Source organism: Artemia sp. Qi Xiang Cuo, chromosome 9 (genome assembly GCF_049724085.1).
Source record: "Artemia sp. Qi Xiang Cuo chromosome 9, ASM4972408v1, whole genome shotgun sequence".
Taxonomy (NCBI): Eukaryota; Metazoa; Arthropoda; class Branchiopoda; order Anostraca; family Artemiidae; genus Artemia; species Artemia sp. Qi Xiang Cuo.
Genome location: NC_142802.1, coordinates 50,966,015 through 50,983,670, shown reverse-complemented (window position 1 = coordinate 50,983,670; position 17,656 = coordinate 50,966,015). Strand labels below are relative to the sequence as shown.

At 37.7% G+C, this 17,656-nt stretch overlaps 1 long non-coding RNA gene across 1 annotated transcript in view; it reads left to right on the top strand.

The window, feature by feature from the left end:
- Positions 1-17,656, top strand: part of LOC148948769 (uncharacterized) — a 48,427-nt gene that overhangs the window by 21,229 nt on the left and 9,542 nt on the right. Inside the window, exon 2 of the long non-coding RNA XR_016142204.1 lies at positions 4,572-4,744. This is a non-coding gene — a long non-coding RNA (uncharacterized LOC148948769). The remainder of the gene's footprint in view (positions 1-4,571; positions 4,745-17,656) is intronic.

The window sequence follows — 17,656 nt, the reverse complement described above, 5'->3', positions numbered from 1 at the left end:
GGTTTCAACGCATAGTTGCGCGAGTGCGGATTTCTCATGTTAGCCGCTCACGACATTTGTTCGTTTTGTATTGACGTAAAATCTCTTTCATTTTCCGAAAAATTTATTTCGTTTCCCGTTGGGAAAAAATATCTTGTCATTGCCTGTATTCCTGTTAAATTTGGTTGGATACACTGTTCGTAAATTATATTGGTACATGTTTTGTTGCGTATTTGGGTTGGGGAACCGATAATTATTTTGTAAGTTGGGGGAAGGATTTGTATAGGGTTTGGGAGGCGTATATTGGGAAGGATTTGCGTATACAAATCCTTGTTGGCGTATTATTTCTATAGCTTTCTGACCCATTGGCATTTAAGTTTGTTCTCCCGAACAAACGGTTATTAAAACTGGGGGTTACTGGTGTAAAGTTATTTCTAGTAAGGCATTCCCTGGCAATATTTCCTTGCTTATTACATGCATAGCATATAATTGGGGGATTCTGTACGTTGTTTGTGGTATTTGTGGATACAAAACGTACCAGCCTTTACCTCGTAGGGGTTGGAGATCTATTCTGTTTCTGTTTGGGTGAATTATCTCTCGAAAAGAATCCTGGGGAAATTGCTCGTGATCATCCCGGAGTTGAATTTTCTACGTTATTTATTCTTGACTTATTGTGGTTTACCACAATTGAGTCAGTTTCTATCCTTCTCTCTACTTCCTGGACTGCTAGCTCTAATGTTTGGATATTCTTTCATACCAACATTCGATACAGTTTGGGGCTTAATCCTTGCATGAAAGCATTTAGTACAATTTTATCATATAAAGGACCAAATTCTTTTCCATACTTGGCTTCAATAGATACCATTACTTTGTGCAGATATTCTCTAACATTTTGGGTTTCGTCGAAACAAACCGTACCATGCTTTAGTTTGTGTGTTGAACTTGTTTCAACGAATATTTCTCGGAACGCTTTTAGCAATTTTTTTATTGTGTTTATTGGAAGGTTGTTGTCTTCCCCTATTGTATTTTCTATTTGCTTTAGAAATGTTAGTGCTTGCCCTTTAAGTCTCATTAACAACATGCCTACTAATGATTTTAAGTCTGTTTGAGTTACTTCTACGAATTGGTTTAATTGTATAATAAATTCATCTACATCTGAATCACCATTATATGAGGGAAGCGATTTTGAAATTTCCACTGTTTTGGCAATGAGTTTTTGTTTTAATAATTGCTCGTTTTGATCTAACAACATTTTTTTAAAAATAAATTAAAATTCGGCACTGGTTTTGCTTTTTCTGATATAACTTAAATTTGGCGCGTCTAAATTATATTTTTGTTATTATTTTAAGGGGACTTAGGCAAAATAAAATATTGCACTTCAAAACATGTACAAAATTTAGCACTTTTAAATCATGCAAAATAACACACTTTCCCTATGCGTAATATTTCTCAATAATCTTTTTTTTTAATGTTGTCCTTGTGTTTTTGCTCCTTTAAACCGGGCCGCGCCAATTCTAATGGGGGGGGGGTGGGGTTTCAAAGGTTATGTAGCAAATATCAATGAAAGGGGTTTGTTCTTATGCTTTAAGTTATCTCTTGATATGTGAATCTTTTAGTTATACATATTTCTATAGATACTTTTTAGCTAAACTCTTAGTTGACGGTTCGCGTGTGGCATACCTGAGTGGAGGCGGAACTTCGTATGTAGTGAGCTTAAATTAGTGGTTCGAAATAGGGAGCTTATATTAACAGCCATACTGACTCATAATCAGATTGATAAGTTTCAGGTTCCCTTGGGAGCGAGTGGAGCCACAAGGAGAAACTATCTCGAGAAATACTAACATAGAGAGAATAAAATAAGAAAGTAATGTATTATTTATTACTCACATAATCGTCACAGAGTTTGATGGTAATATCAAGGACACATTGCAGCACAAGACACTAATATAAAATGGTCATCTAGAGCGATGCAACGCAAAAGTTAATGCACTGATAAAAAGTTTTCTCAAAAGTTTATTTTGAATGGACTGCAAATAATCTCACATAATACAAATCATAAGAAATTCATAGTAGTTTCTCCTAGATTCGACTGAGACAAGACTGAAAATAAGACTGCTCAAAATTGCTAAGTTCTAGCTATCTACTTTTCCCAATTTCGCCAGGGGTTACGTCCGGGAGTTACCAACAAGTATATTTTACGGATTCTATTGGTTCTATTATATGGCCTATATTTCTATTGGGTAATGATGAACCAATGAGCTACTTGGGTTTAATTAAGATTTATGACTTTTAAGATATCACTTTGGAATTCTTCAGAACAAACAAAGTTTTACACTGTGTCTTTTTGCTTGTAAGGTGTCACTTAGTTCCTGGAAGGCTGATGATTTATTTCTGTGAAAATTGTTAAAGGACAATACAATTTAATTATATTGAGATGTTTATTCTGATATTTTCAGAACGAACAAGGTTTTACATTGTAGCTTTTCGCTAATGAGCTTTTTAATTACATTTAGATACATAGTTCTTTTTTCAGAACAATGCAATTAGATTACACCAAAATATTCTGTATCTCGAGTGACTATTTCTTTGTGCAATAAATTCTACTATCTCTTAATGGTTTGGTATTTCGAGCTCATAAGATTTAAAATATATTGTTGGTCACCTGTCATATAAGATTTGACAAATCACCTATTATTTGGGTGATTTTATTTTATTTTTTACTTGGGTAACTTTAATTGGAAATTTTTGAGGTTTTTGAAAATTGATCCCATTACATACATTAGAAATGGCTACCTCTGTACAATGTTGTAGAACGCTCTTTTGAGTATTTGCTTTAGGCAAATTTGACCAAACAAATTTCGCTGTGATAAGTGTGTAATTCTGACAGTAAAACCTTGAATCTTAAAATTTAAGCTGTAAGTTTAACTAAAACATTAAAAAACTAAAAATTTTAACAGTATAAAAGGTAAAAAAACATTAAAAGTAATACTTTAAAAGTACAAGTTTTTAAAATTTGAAATTAAAAAATCCTCTGAAATAGAGGGAGGGAGATAAACACCGTAGGTGTAGAACCAGAGGCTCACGAGGGGAGTTTGAGTTTTCCTTAGGAAAAATATTAAAGTACAGAATATAATTGGTTAAAACACCATTAGGGAGTCCCCCAAATAGCTTATGTGAAAGATACATTATAAATGGCTATCACTGTACAATGTTGTAGAAACCTTTTTTGATTATTTGCTCTCAGCCTGTTTTGATCCAATAAATTTCTCCATGAAAGCTTGTAATTGAAGATGGAACTTTGCCGGAAAAGATAAGAAATGGGTTAAACTTAACCGTGCGTAGTCTGGACAACTTTCTAAGATGACCCTCCTGGAGATGCTTGGAAAACACTAAGCGGGAGATATATCATTATACATCAAATATTAAGTTTAATTTATTAGCTCTTTTTAAAGTTTTTAAAGACGAATATAGTTTCACTACAAACAAGTGTTTGGAAACTGCCTTCTTTCCTAACTGTAAATAAAAACCAAAAGCCTGCTACGTCATTGGTGCTTAACTGAAAACGGATTATATTACAAATATTTTCTTTTCCGGTTCTTACAGCATTGAAAATAAAAATACAATTACAGTGAAATAAATTCTTTTACTGATGGATCTTTCAGCAATTAATATCATTACTCTCCAAATATTCAGTTTGATGTTGTTAATACATTCCAAGACTGTTAAAGACGCAAATAGTTTTAAGATGCAATTTAAGTTTCACTCGTTTTAAGATTTATTTATTAATTTACATTAATACCTAATGTTTGAAATGACCATACGTAAAGGAGTTTTTGCTATATGATATTTGAACTATTTTTAAAAAAAATGACTACCTCAAATTTTTCATCAGATCTATTCGGGGAAAAAGGGCCTGGAGGGGGCAGTTGCCCTCTGATCACTTTTGACTCTTAGAAAGGGCACTAGAACCAGGAGTGCCATTTGGGAGGGGGGGCAGGGGTGGCCCATTGCCCACCCTAATTTTTCTGGGGGGCCCAAGCTTCCTCCCAAAGAGGCCTTTTTTTTCTTTTACAAAATATACAGGAACAGAATTACAATTAGCAATTAGTCAAAATTTTGAAACTGCTACATTTATATGGAGATTAACTTAGATAATAGTGAGATTAATAGTATAGCTGTGTTGTGCAGGCGTTGAAGTGACAGATTAGTTTCTGATTTTATTGATTTAAAATCTTTCTTGCGTGCTATCATGAGGAGTGTTTCCACTTCTACTTGTTTTGGTAGTAGGATGCTTATTTTCGTACCATTCTACTTCCAAATATGAAATCTACGTACTTTCTACTTATTTTTGAAGGCTTCACTTTTCGTGCCGGCCAATTATTTTGGTTTTGATTCCGTTGAATTGTAATCCTATAATGTCTCATAGAATGGGAGGTTGCAATTGTTTTTAGAAGCGGCATCTTTGTCGGGAGCGGAATCTTTGTCGGAAGCGGCAAAAAGGAAATTCGGAAAATTATAAAGATCAGTTTGAATGAATGAATGTGTTTAAACCGTAAGACCATCCATATCTAACCCATGTATTATTCGCCCAGTTCACCAGTTTACTATCTAATATCAGCACCTGAAGAGCCATTGAGGATTCATGAGTTTGTCAGGAGCTCAAAAGCGTAAGTTGGCAGCATTGAAGAAGGAGAAAGAAGCAGAAAAGCGAGTTTCTCTGAACAGATGGATTAAGAAGCAAAAGCCAAGTGAACCGGCTCGACAAGTAAGTAATCTACAGTATTTGTGTTTTATCAAGTTGTTTCCTTTTTTTCGCGATCTGGTGAACCAAAGTTACTGTTCTGAACCGCGCTGGGTATTTTATATGAAAAATAATAAATACAAAATAATACTGGATATGCAGTAGACCTGGTTTCCAATAAACTAAATAAAAAAAAACAAGTTTTTTAAACTGACAGTAAGGAGCGACATTAAAACTTAAAACGAACAGAAATTATTCCGTATATGAAAGGGACTGTCCCCTCCTCAACGGTTCGCTCTTTACACTAAAGTTTTTTTGGTTTTAAAAAATAAAGTTGTGAGACAGAGTCAAACTTTAGCGTAAAGAGCGAGGCGTTGAGGAGGGGACAGCCCCTTTCATATACGGAATAATTTCCGTTCGTTTTAAGTTTCAATGTCGCTCCTTACTTTCAGTTTAAAAAACTTGTTTGTTTATTTAATTTCTGATTGTTTTTTAGTTAATGCAGCTTTTATTTTGTCTCACCGTCATTGAATAAGTAAACAAAATTTGCATAAAATTTTTACTTTTCTTTTGCTAAATGGATGTCTCTAAATTTGGTTATGACGTAATTTACAAATTAACTTACGTAACTAACTTCTATATTCGTATATTTTTCTTCTGGCAAAAAATACAAAGTTGCAGATTTTTGCAGATATGAGCTTGAAACCTATGTAATAGGGTTTTCTGATACGCTGAATCTGACGGTGTGATTTTTATTAAAATTATTTCACTTGTAGGGGATGTTTCCCCCCTCTTTAAAAATCGATAAATTTTCTCAGGCTCGTAGCCTTTGATGAGTAATACTAAACTTAATAAAATTTACATATTTAGAATCAGCATTATAAACCCATTCTTTTGATACATTTATTGACATCAAAAATTTCGATTACTATTGAGCCGTATCGCTTGTTTTTTTTATTATTTTTTTATTATTACGTATATGTTATTACGTATATGAAGGGGTTCTCCCCTTAGTCAATACCACGCTCTTTACGTTAAAAGTAAAAAAAAATTTAAGTCACAAACCCCTGAATCACAAAGGCCGTTTAATTAGAATAGATAGCTCTTTTGAAAGCACTAAAAAAAACTGTAGCCTAAAGAGTGAGGTATTGACTTGGGGGAGAACCCCCTCATATAGCTTATAATTTCTGTTCGTTTTAAGTTCTAATGTTGCTTCTTACTTTCAGTTGAAAAAACTTGTTTTTTAAAATTTAATATCTGATCGTTTTTTAAATAATGTGTGGAAATCCGGCACCCCCTTCATAGAAATGTCCCTTACCCCAAAGAAAACATCCTCCACGGAAAGATTCTCTCGAGTAACCCCCTCCTCAGCCCCCCCCCCTCCGGAAAATAATCCTTCCTGAAAATGTCTGTATACTTCCCAATAACCAATAAATAATGCAGGCAAGTCCGGTGCCCCCTTCATGGCAATTTCCCTTCCTCCATAAAAACCTACTTCATGAACAGATCCTCCTACATAACCCCCAACCCACCCACCCTCTCTACCAGAAAAAACCCTCCTGAAAACTTCTGTGTATTTCCCAATAACCATTACTATATGTTAACATTGGGTAAAGTTCATAACTTTTAGCCCCTCCCCCCTGGGGACTTTGGGGGATTAAGTCATCCTAAAAGACAAAGTTATCATATTGTCGAGCATGCTAAACATAATGGCTATCTTAAAATTTTGATCGGGTGACTTTGGGAAAAATATGAGCGTGGGAGGGGGCCATCCATTTTTTTGGTCACTTAAAAAGGGCACTAGAACTTTTAATTTCCGTCCCTCCCATGATAATCTAGGACCACTGGGTCGATACGGTCACCCCTGGGGAAAAAAATGAATAAACACGCATCCATGATCTTTCTTCTGGCAAAAAATGCAAAATTCCACATTTCTGTAGACAGGAGCTTGAAACCTCTACAGTAGAGTTCTCTGATACACTGAATATGAAGGTGTGATTTTCATTAAGGTTTTATAACTTTTGGAGGGTTTTCCCCCTTTTTTTGAAAATCAGCCCAATTTTCTCAGGCGCGTAACTTTAGATAGGTAGAACTAAACTTGATAAAAGTTATATATTTGAAATCAGCATTGAAATCTGATTCTTTTGATGTATCTATTGGTATCTGTTTTCTAGAGTTTCGGTTATTATTGAGCCGGGTCGCTCCTTACTTATAGTTCGTTACCACGAACTGTTCTATTAAGGATTACCTCTATGTTGTTTTGTTTTGTTCTTTTTTTTCTGCAAAGCACAGTTAATTTTATGGATAACAATGCTACATGGGTTGAGGGGCATTAGCCAAAGATTGTTTTTTTTTTTTTTTTTTTTTTTTTATATTGATAGAACCACACAGTTTGGCAGTGCTGTCAATTTTATGGATTACAATGCTACATGGGTTGAGGGGCATAAGCCAAAGATTGTCGTTTTTTCTTCTTTTTTTCCTTTTTTTATTGATGGAACCATACAGTTGGGCAGTGCTTATAGCATTCAATTTGCTACAATGCCGACTGGCGATATGAAGCCGCATTCGATTTGCTGTAGTCAAGCTTCACGTTTCACCATTTGGTCCAAAATTATGAACCTGTTTGGCGGTCACATTATCAGTAGTTTTTCAGGCTAAATGGGAGAACGTCGCAGAAAAAATGCAAATAAGCCCACAACGGAGAAGGACGTAACAGAAACTACAGCAAATCGAACGCGCATTTAGCTTATTTGCAATCTGTAATGACACTCGAATCATTCATTCAAGGACTACTACAAAGGCTTTTTGCGATTTGGATTGGTATTGCATTAAGCCCAAAGTTTCTATTATTGTCTTTACCAGAGGCGCCAATTAGGGGGGGCAGGGGGGGCCATGGCCCCCCCCTACACTTTGAAAATTACCTTCTTATTTATATTTCACAGCTATTTTCTATTTTAGCTATGTGCTATATTAAACCAGCAGCTGGTCCAATAAATACGACCAACAAACTGGTGCCCTAATTATATAATCTTGTTTTGAAATGTCTAAGAGCGAGCGTGTCTACACTATTTTATTTCCGAGTAGGGTTCATTCAAAACTAAGCTTCATGTGGTCAGTACCCGTTTGTTATTGTTCTTGTGAAGAATTTGTTGTAAACTATGAGTTTTGTATATTGCCTTTTTTAGTAGCTGGGAAAGGAAATGTGTTCTAGGGTTTCAAGGGGTTTTGGTCAGCAGATTCTTGACGTTGTAGAATAGTTTATGGGATAACTAGTCCCAGTGGAGTGAATGGGACTGTCGTGAGCAGGAAATGTAAGTGATTGGTTTATGGAGTTTCCAAGCGGGGTAGTTTCATCGTGGAGTAGGGGAGTGATTTTCTAAGTGAGTTTCTACGTGTTTCTTCAGTTCTTCTCTTGCCGTGTCTTAGTGAAGTCATTATCTACTACTCGTTTAACTATGAGTAAAAAGCGACAACAAACTTTGGATTTTTTTTCGATGAAAATGTGGAAAAAAAATGAAGAAACTTTAGTGCAAGAAACTGGCAATAGTGTCAGCGCCCAAAGTCTCGGGTTAGTTGAGATAAATTCCCCCACCTTCGACAGAATTTCAGAAACAAGCGGAACAATAAATGGCTCAGATCAACATGAAAGTTCGGTCTGCATCGCTGAACCCCTTGCGGGTTCCAGTAGCAGTCAAGAAACTCTCTCAAATATCTCTAGGACGCATCACGACAAACCAGCTCAACCTATTCTTGAGAGATATCTGGCTTCCATTTCTAACGGAAGGAAATTCAGTGCATATGATAGTAAGATTTATTAATGGGTAGAAAGCTCAAAAAAGTTGAAGTCCATGTTTTGTTTTGCTTACCATCATTTTTCTCTAGGGACTCTCCGGATTATAAGACTTACTGGAAGATGAACTTTCACTGAGTCGGGATTTTGCAAGCGGGAAGACAGTTCTGCACTATTAAAGCAACATGATGGTTCTGAAAGACATAGGCATTGTATGTCAGCATGGACGGAATTTAAGATAATAAGTACTGATAATTCGAAATCTATAGCGAATGACTTAATTCAATCCAGATCTCAAGAGGTTCAGGAAAACAGAGATCAGGCGAAGCACATTTTTCACACTATTTTCTTTCTTGGCCACCAGGGTCTTGTGTTCAGGGGTCATGACGAATCAGAAACCTCTGCAAACTGGGTTAATTCGGCTGAATTGATGGAGGAGATGTCTAAAGGTGACAAAAAGCTGAAGGCCAAGTTACAGCGCCGATATGGTCACTATTGCAGTCATCAGTACCAAAATTACGCAGTTATACTGATAGGAAATGCCTTGCGCAAAGATATTATTTCAGAAGTAAAATCAGATAATTGATTTGCTATTCTTGTCAACGAGACAAAAGACGTTTCTAGAAAAGAACAATTAGCGATCCTCCTCAGTTACATATCAAATGGGCAAGTATTGTAGCGACCAATTGGCTGCTATTACATGCAAAAATTAGATATCAAGAGCTTATCCACCTCGATTTGTGAAACTATAGAAAAGCTTGGTGTAGATTCGATACTGTGTATTGCCCAATGTTATGATGGCGCATCTGTTATGAGTGGGGAATTTAACGGAGTTCAAGCAAAGTTTAGGGAGAAGGTGCCTCATGCAGTTTATTTACACTGTCACGCCCACAGATTAAACTTGGTTTTGACTGACTGCCTAAAAAATATCAGCGAACTTTCTGAATTTTTCTCTGTGATGCAAAGACTTTGCGCATTTATATCATGCAGCAATAATCGTCACGAGTTATTTGTGGAATCCCAGCGTATTAGCGGGCAAAAAGTCTTGGAGCTAGAGAGGACTGTCCAGACTCGCTGATTTTACGCAGTCCACTCTATTTTGAAGGTGAAGGCCAGATTTGATTGTATTGTTGCTGTGCTTGCCGCAGTCTCTGATAGTTCCAACGGCGAGGCAGCGTGTGAAGCAAAAGGACTACTGGACAAAATCAACTCTGCCTCTTTTGTTTCATTTTTACACATAATGGAAAAAGTATTAGTCATTGTAAATTGTTTATCAGAGCAACTTCAATCTGGAAGTTTGTTGATTTATAAGGCACTTGCACTGATTTCTGGGACATATGAGACACTCCAAAAGCTGAGAAATGATAACGAATGGAACAACTTAAGCAAAAACAAATCTAAATTCTTAGCTTTAAACGATATCCAGGAATCGAAATCTCCACAATCTAAAACCAGTGCTCGAAACAAGAGAAGTCAAGCCATTTCCATTCGTCTCAAAGCCTTTCTTTCAAACTCAACAACCGGTAAATGCAATATCAGTCAGCCAGTTGAATCAGACTGCGGTAAACTTCTGTACTTTGAGGTAATAGATCGTTTCACGAGTGAGATGGACCAACGTTTCATGCAGAATATTCCTCTGCTCGACGCTTTATCTGCCATCGACCCCTCAAGTTCCAATTTTCTCGAAATTTCAAAAGTGGAAAGAGTTATGTGTCATTATCAAGAGATTCTCGGTGTTGACGACCATGCCATAGAATCCCAGCTTTCTCTTGCGAAACTGCATCTGTCAAAAGGTGATATTTCAAAAATGGATCTTCTTCGAGCTATCAAAATCTTATCCGACCTCCCCGTTAACAATTATGCAGGGCTAAAACATATGAAGCTTCTTGCTACTTTCCCTTTAATCACTGCCAGTAATGAACGATTCTTCTTCGCATTAAGGCATGTGAAAGAATATCTGCAATTAACGATGGGAAGCGACAGACTCAGTGATCTCATGATAATGGCTGTTGAAAAAGAGGAGGTAAAGAAACTGGATTTGGATAGATTAGTCAACGATTTTGCCAAGCAGCGACCTCGCCGCTACCACCTGTTTTAGTTATGTTTGCTAAATGTTGTTCTTTTTTTTGCATCTTAATTAAAAAAAAATCGAAAAAAAAATCCTTGCCCCCCCCTACATTTTCGTGAATTGGCGCCACTGGTCTTTACGGGTAGATAAGGATCAACGCATGTATAATCATCCGAAAAACGTCCCCTTTGGCTTTGCTGAAATTTCCTGTTCTTTTTTTTCCGAAGTTCGATATACTCTAGCAAACTGTAACACCATGGAAGAGTTCTAGCACTATTTTCCCGAACTGCTGTGCCGAAAGCGGAAACTGCTACGCAGTTTGGACTTAACACGCTAAAAAAAAACACCTGTCTAAATGTTGAAAATTAGTTCAATAGTGCTTCAAAGTACAAGAGTGGCTTTTATCCTTTGGGTATATCTTTCAGGTGCCTGACTCAGCACCCGAACAATCCATTGCCGTTGCTTTGGGTCCTTCGAAGGACGTGGTGGTCGATCAGACCTAGCTAGTAGGAAACAAGACGGCTCAAAGAGACACTGCGCCTGTCACTGCTCAAGAGGCACAATCTGGACGAGATACGACTCGAGATGAAGAGCACCATCGTTCAAGTGGTCTTATTGATATTTCTTCATCCTCCCACGACCATCCATGTCAAATAGAGCTGCTCCGGTACCCTGCACAGGTTTTAGCAAACGGCAAGCTAAGACGGTCATTTAATATTTCGTATTATGGAAAGCATCCTTGGCTTGGGTACTCAGTTAAGGAAAACTAAGTTTTCTGTTGCAGCTACAGACACTTTAGCGGTCCATCGACCCATTGCAGACGGAGATACGGGGCGAGGCCTTTAATCGAGACTGGCGTTAGAAGATGGAAGGACATCGCAAGCGTTCTAGAAGAGCATGCGAAAAGTGACCACCACAGGGACAGTGCAGTTTTGTGGACGAAGTTCAAAGCTATACAAGCCAAGAAGATGCAACCCATCGCATCTGTTTTTTCAACGGACAGGAATAAGGAGATGAATGAAAATAGGGAGCACGTAAAGGCTTTACTGAAAGTAACGGCCCTACTGGGGCGACTGGGTACAACCTTTTGCGTCCATGATGAGACTGAATCTTCGGCAAACAAAGGAAAGGACATTTCGTCGAAACTTGCAATCTTCTCGCCGAGTATTCTCCTACGCTTTTCAACAAGCTACAAAGACGATAGGGCCACCATACGTCCCACGAATATCAGAACAATCAAATTCCAGTTATCGGATATAGGCTTCGGTCTACAAAATTGCAAGAAGTTAAGCGTGCCAAATACTTTGCTGTTCTTGTTGACGAGACAAAAGATAATTCGAAGAAAGAACAGCTCGCCATTCTTCTGAGGTACTTCGACGAGGGAAAAGTACGAGAAAGGCCAATAGGATACTACCTTATGAAAAGCCTTATGAAAATCCTTCCATAACAATCCATGTCAACCACAGCTGCTACGGTACCCTGCACAGGTTTCAGCAAACGGCAAGCTAAGACGGTCATTTAATATTTCGTATTATGGAAAGCATCCTTGGCTTGGGTACTCAGTTAAGGAAAATTCGGTTTTCTGTTTCAGCTGCAGACACTTTGCCGGCCCGTCAACCCTTCGCGGACAGAGATACGGGGCGAAGCCTTTCATTGAGATCGGCGTTAGAACATGGAAAGACATCGCAAGCGTTTTAGAAGAGCATGCGAAAAGTGACCACCACAGGGACAGTGCAGTTTCGTGGACGAAGCTCAAAGCTATACAAGCCAAGGAGATGCAACCCATCGCATCTGTTTTGTCAACGGACAGAAATAAGGAGATGAATGAAAACAGGGAACACGTAAAGGCTTTACTGAAAGTAACGGCCCTACTGGGGTGACTGGGTACAGCCTTTCGCGGCCACGATGAGACTGAACCTTCGGCAATCAAAGGAAATTTCTTCGAAACTTTCAATCTTCTCGCCGAGTATTCTCTTACGCTTTTCAACAATCTACAAAGACAATACGGCCACTATACGTCCCACGAATACCAGAACGATCTAATTTCAGTTATCGGATCTAGGCTTCGGTCTACAATAGTGCAAGAAGTTAAGTGTGCCAAATACTTTGCTGTTCTTGTCGACGAGACAAAAGATAATTCGAAGAAAGAACAGCTCCCCATTCTTCTGAGGTCGATCAATATCGAAGATAAGACTCCGATATGAACGTGTTCTTGCTGTATGTAAAAAAAACTATCTCAAAGTGCTCATCAGATGGATTTCAGAAAAAAGGCGTGGAGGGGGGGGGGCTAGGTGCCCTCCAATCTCTTATGACTCATAAAAAGTGAACTAGAACTTTCAATTTCCAATCAAATGAGCCCTCTTTAAATTTAATACGAGCATCGTTGCCATAAGACCCATATATGCCCCCAGGGCATAACTTACAACGCCTGCCTCTGGGTCCTGGGGGGTTTTGTCGACACAGGAGTTTTTCTTATATTAACTTTTATCTATTTTTAACAAAATAGCTATCTTAAAATTTTTATTGGATGCATTTAGGAAAAAAGGGTTTGGGGGTGGGATTTGGTTACCCTCCAATATCCTTTGACTTTTAAAAAGTAAACTAAAAATTTCAATTTCCAATCAAATGAGCCCTCTTTGAAGCTTATACGAGCATTTCTTCTATAAGAACCATATATGCCCCCAGGGCATAACTTATAACCCTTGCCCCCGAAGACTGGGGGGGGGGGGGGTGTTCTGCTGAAACTTATAATTTCGAGAGCTTTCAACTACGTTGAACAAAATAGCTATATCAAAATTTTTATTGGATTTGTTTGGGGAAATGGCTGTCGTGGAAGGGGTGTCAGTTGCCTTAGAATCACTTTCGACCATTAAAAAGGAACTAGCCATTTAACTTTCAAATCGAATGTGCCCTCTCTGAAGTTTCTACGACATTGTTGTTTATATAAAACCTTATATGCCCCCAGGGCATAACTTAAAACCCTTGCCCTGAGGGCTGTGAAAGAGTTGTCATCCTCAAAGACTTAATTTCCAGAACTTAAAACTACGTTTAATAAAATGGCTATCTCAAAATTCTGATTGGATATGTTTGGGGAAAAGTTGGGTTTGGAAGGGGTGTTAGTTGCCTTCCAATCACTTTCGACTATTTAAAGGGCACGACAACGCGACACGACAGTTTCTACGACAACGCGTTCGTGAAACAAATTGGCTATCAAGAAATTTTGATCGGATATGTTAGGGAAAATGGTGGGCGTCGAAGGGGTGTTTGTTGCCTTCCAATAACTTTCGACAAATAAAAAGGGCACTAGCCATTTCAATTTCCAATCAAATGAGTCATTTTTGAAGTTTCTACGACGACGTGTTCAGTAAAAGCCTTATATGCCCCCAGGGCATAACTTAACCCTTTCCCTGAGGGCTATAGGGAAGTGTCCTCTACAAAAACATAATTTCTATCTGGAAATCCGAAACACTGAATAAAATGGCTATCCAAAAATTTTGATTGGATGTGTTTAGGGAGAGAGGGGGTCTATTTGCCCCCAAATTACTTTCGACTATTAAAAAGGGCGCTAGATCTTTGAATTTCCAATCGAATGAGCTCTTTTTCAAGTTTCTACGACAAAGATTTGAATAAAAACTTATATACCCCCAGGGCATAACTTACAACCCTTGCTCTGAAGACAATGGGGGGAGTGTCCTGCTCAAAGGTACAATATCCTGAACTTTGACTGCGTGGAACAAAATAGCTATCTCAAAATTTTGATTGGATGTTTTTGGGGAAATAGTGGGCGGGGAAGGCGTGTTAGTCTAATTACTTTAAACTATTAAAAAGGGCACAAGCCATTTCAACTTGTAATCAAATGAGCCCTTTTTGAAGTTTCAACCCGTTCTATAAAATCTTTATATGCCCTCAGGGTATAACTAACAACCCTTGTCCTGAGGGCTTTGAGGAGGTTGTCATCCTCAAAGTCCTAATTTCCAGAACTTAAAACTACGTTGAACAAAATGGCTATCTCAAAATTTTGATTAGATGTGTTCGGGGGAATGATGGGCGTGGGAGGGGGGGGGAGTTGGTGTCCCTCCAAACACTTTCTACTATGAAAAAGGGCACTAGCCACTCCCATTTGCAATCGAATGAGCCGTTTTTGAAGCTTTTACGACAACACCTTCTTTAAAAACCTTATATGCCCCCAGGCCATAACTTAAACCCTTACCCTGAGGGTTGTGAGGGAGTTTCCTCCTCAAAATATTTTCTGTGTGAAAAACAACTATGCTAAACAACATGGCTATCTCAAAATTTTGATTGGATGTGTTTGGGGGAATGATAGGCGTGGGGGGGGGGGTAGTTCCCCTCCAATCACTTCTGACTATTAAATAGGGTACCACCCCTTTGAATTTCCAATCGAATGAGCCTTTTTTGAAGTTTTTACGACAATGCCTTCTACAAAAACCTTATATGCCCCCAGGGCATAACTTACAACCCTTGCCCTGAGGGCTTTGGGGGACTGTCCTCCTCAAAAACATAATTTCTATCTGGAAATCTGAAACACTGAATAAATTGGCTATCTAAAAATTTTGATGGGATGTGTTTGGGGAGAAGGTGGTTGAGATAGGGGGGCTAGTTCCCCTCAAATCACTTTCGACTATTAAAAATGACACTAGACCTTTGAATTTCCAATCGAATGACCCCTTTTTCAAGTTTCTACGACAAAGATTTCAATAAAAAATAATATGACCCCAGGATATAACTTAAAACCCTAGCCCTGAAGGTTGTGGGGGAGTGTCCTCCTCAAAAACATATTTTCTATCTGAAAATCAACTACGCTGAACAAAATGGCTATCTCGAAATTTTGATTGGATATATTTGGGGGAATGATGAGCGTGAGGGAGGGCGGGCTAGTTGCCCTCCAATCACTTTCGACTATTAAATAAGTTACTAGCCCTTTGAATTTCCAATCGAATGAGCCTGTTTTGAAGTTTCTACGACAACGCCTTCTATAAAAACCTTATATGCCCCCAGGACGTAACTTAAAACCCTTGCCCTGAGGGTTGTGGGGGAGTGTCCTCCTCAAAAACATATTTTATAATTGGAAATCAACTACGCTGAACAAAATGACTATCTCAAAATTTCGATTGTATATGTTTGGGGGAATAATGGGCGTGGGGGCGGGGCTAGTTTCCCTCCAATCACTTTTGACTATTAAAAAGGGCACTAGCCACTCCCATTTCCATTTGAATGAACCCTTTTTGAAGTTTCTACGACAACTCCTTCGATACGAAGTGCCCGGGTGGAGAAAAAAAACACTAACACATTGTGCCCACATCGTTTTATACTGAGGCAGCACTAGCACGCTAACTATGATAAGCAATGACCGAACCAAAAATAGTCGTAATGTTTTCAGCTTCAAAATAGCTGGATATTTTTTTTTAATTATTAGATCAATCGTAACCCAATAGTTCTATTGGAAGAAATTTTATATGACCTTTCAAAATTTAATACACAGAGGAGGCCCCGCAAAAAAAAATCCAATCGGGCACAGCACCTAGTCGATCCGGCATTGTCTACAGTAGGGATATCTAATATTATGAATCTGATGGTGTGATCTTCATTAAGATCACTTCATGTTTTTTTTCCATTTTTGCAAAAATTGGACAAATTTTTTCAGGCTCGTAGTTTTTGATAGGTATCACTAAATTGGATGAATTTTAAATACTTTGAATAAGCCTCAAATTCGATTCGTTTGATGTATCTATTGTTATCAAGGCTCTGTCTGCTTACCTTAGTTCAGTTAATTCGTATCTGGGAAATATGGTGCTAGGCGTTTCCTCACTCCCACTGTCCTGCAGAAAAATTTCTGCAAAATTTCTCCCCATTGTTTTCCATTAAAAATTCCTCACATGCAAAATTGAGCAGTCACAGTAAAGTACAGGAAGGTACATCGAAAAAAGGGTACCCCCTCCTCCATTAAAAATTCCTCACATGCAAAATTGAGCAGTCACAGAGAAAGTACAGAAAGGGTACCTCGAAATTTCCATCAGATGTCCTAAGTGGCGACATAATGACCAGATGTCTGATTTTCAATGTCTGAGTGTGAGTCTCTTAACTATGTTTATAATTTTCCTCATCACAGTATTTTATTTGATCAAGCAAAAATAGTAGATACGTCTGTAAGACTTTACAAAGCTTCGGGGAAATTATAGAAATAAAATAAGATAATATGTGGGGGCATTAGTATCAATAGAGATGAAGGGAAATTTAGGATCAATTCAATTTATAACAGCTTAATGAAAAAGCAAGTAAGATATTCAACCAGTACTGATTTTAATAATAGTTCTGAAACGACAGATGAAAGTTCTGATTTAATAGTTGTGATGAAAGAATAATAGTTCTGATGAAAGACTTTGCGAACAAAGGTCAGAATGGGTTAAATGTTGGGAAAAGTAAACGAACTGCTGCTAAGTTTTCAAGCTAACGAATCCATTCAATTTATAATTCAAAAATTTGTGAATGAACTTGTGGGATTTAATTAGAGGTTATGGGCCGGGGGTTAGCTGACCTTAATTGGTTTTTGTTAAAGTATAAATATATTCTTCATTTTTGATAGATTTCTATTTATATTCTGTGAGAAGGCAAGTGAATCAATATAGACATTTTATTTTGTTTATACGCCAGAACATGGAAGTGTTTATTTAATATGTGAGTTTTGATCTTATTTATTTATATTTATTCTTTTGTTTTTTTTCTTTCTCTTTATGCGTTTAATATGTATTATTCGGATGTACCTCATAAAGAAAGAAAAACGAGCAAAAATGGGGTTTTTATAGGCCAAATGAAGATACTGAAAAAACGAAGCGAATATTTCGAGAGGACAAACGCCTCTCTTCTTCAGCGCGAAACGAAACGATGTATCAATAAAAGCCAAAAATTAAAAGAATTAAAACCAAATACCTAACAACCATAAAAGCGAGTTATTCGCCAATATCCGCGATTTGCACAAAATCCAAAAAATATGATCTGCCATCGACGGATACTAGCGAACAACTGAACAAAAGAAAGGAATCAATTCATTCACTCAAAAAAA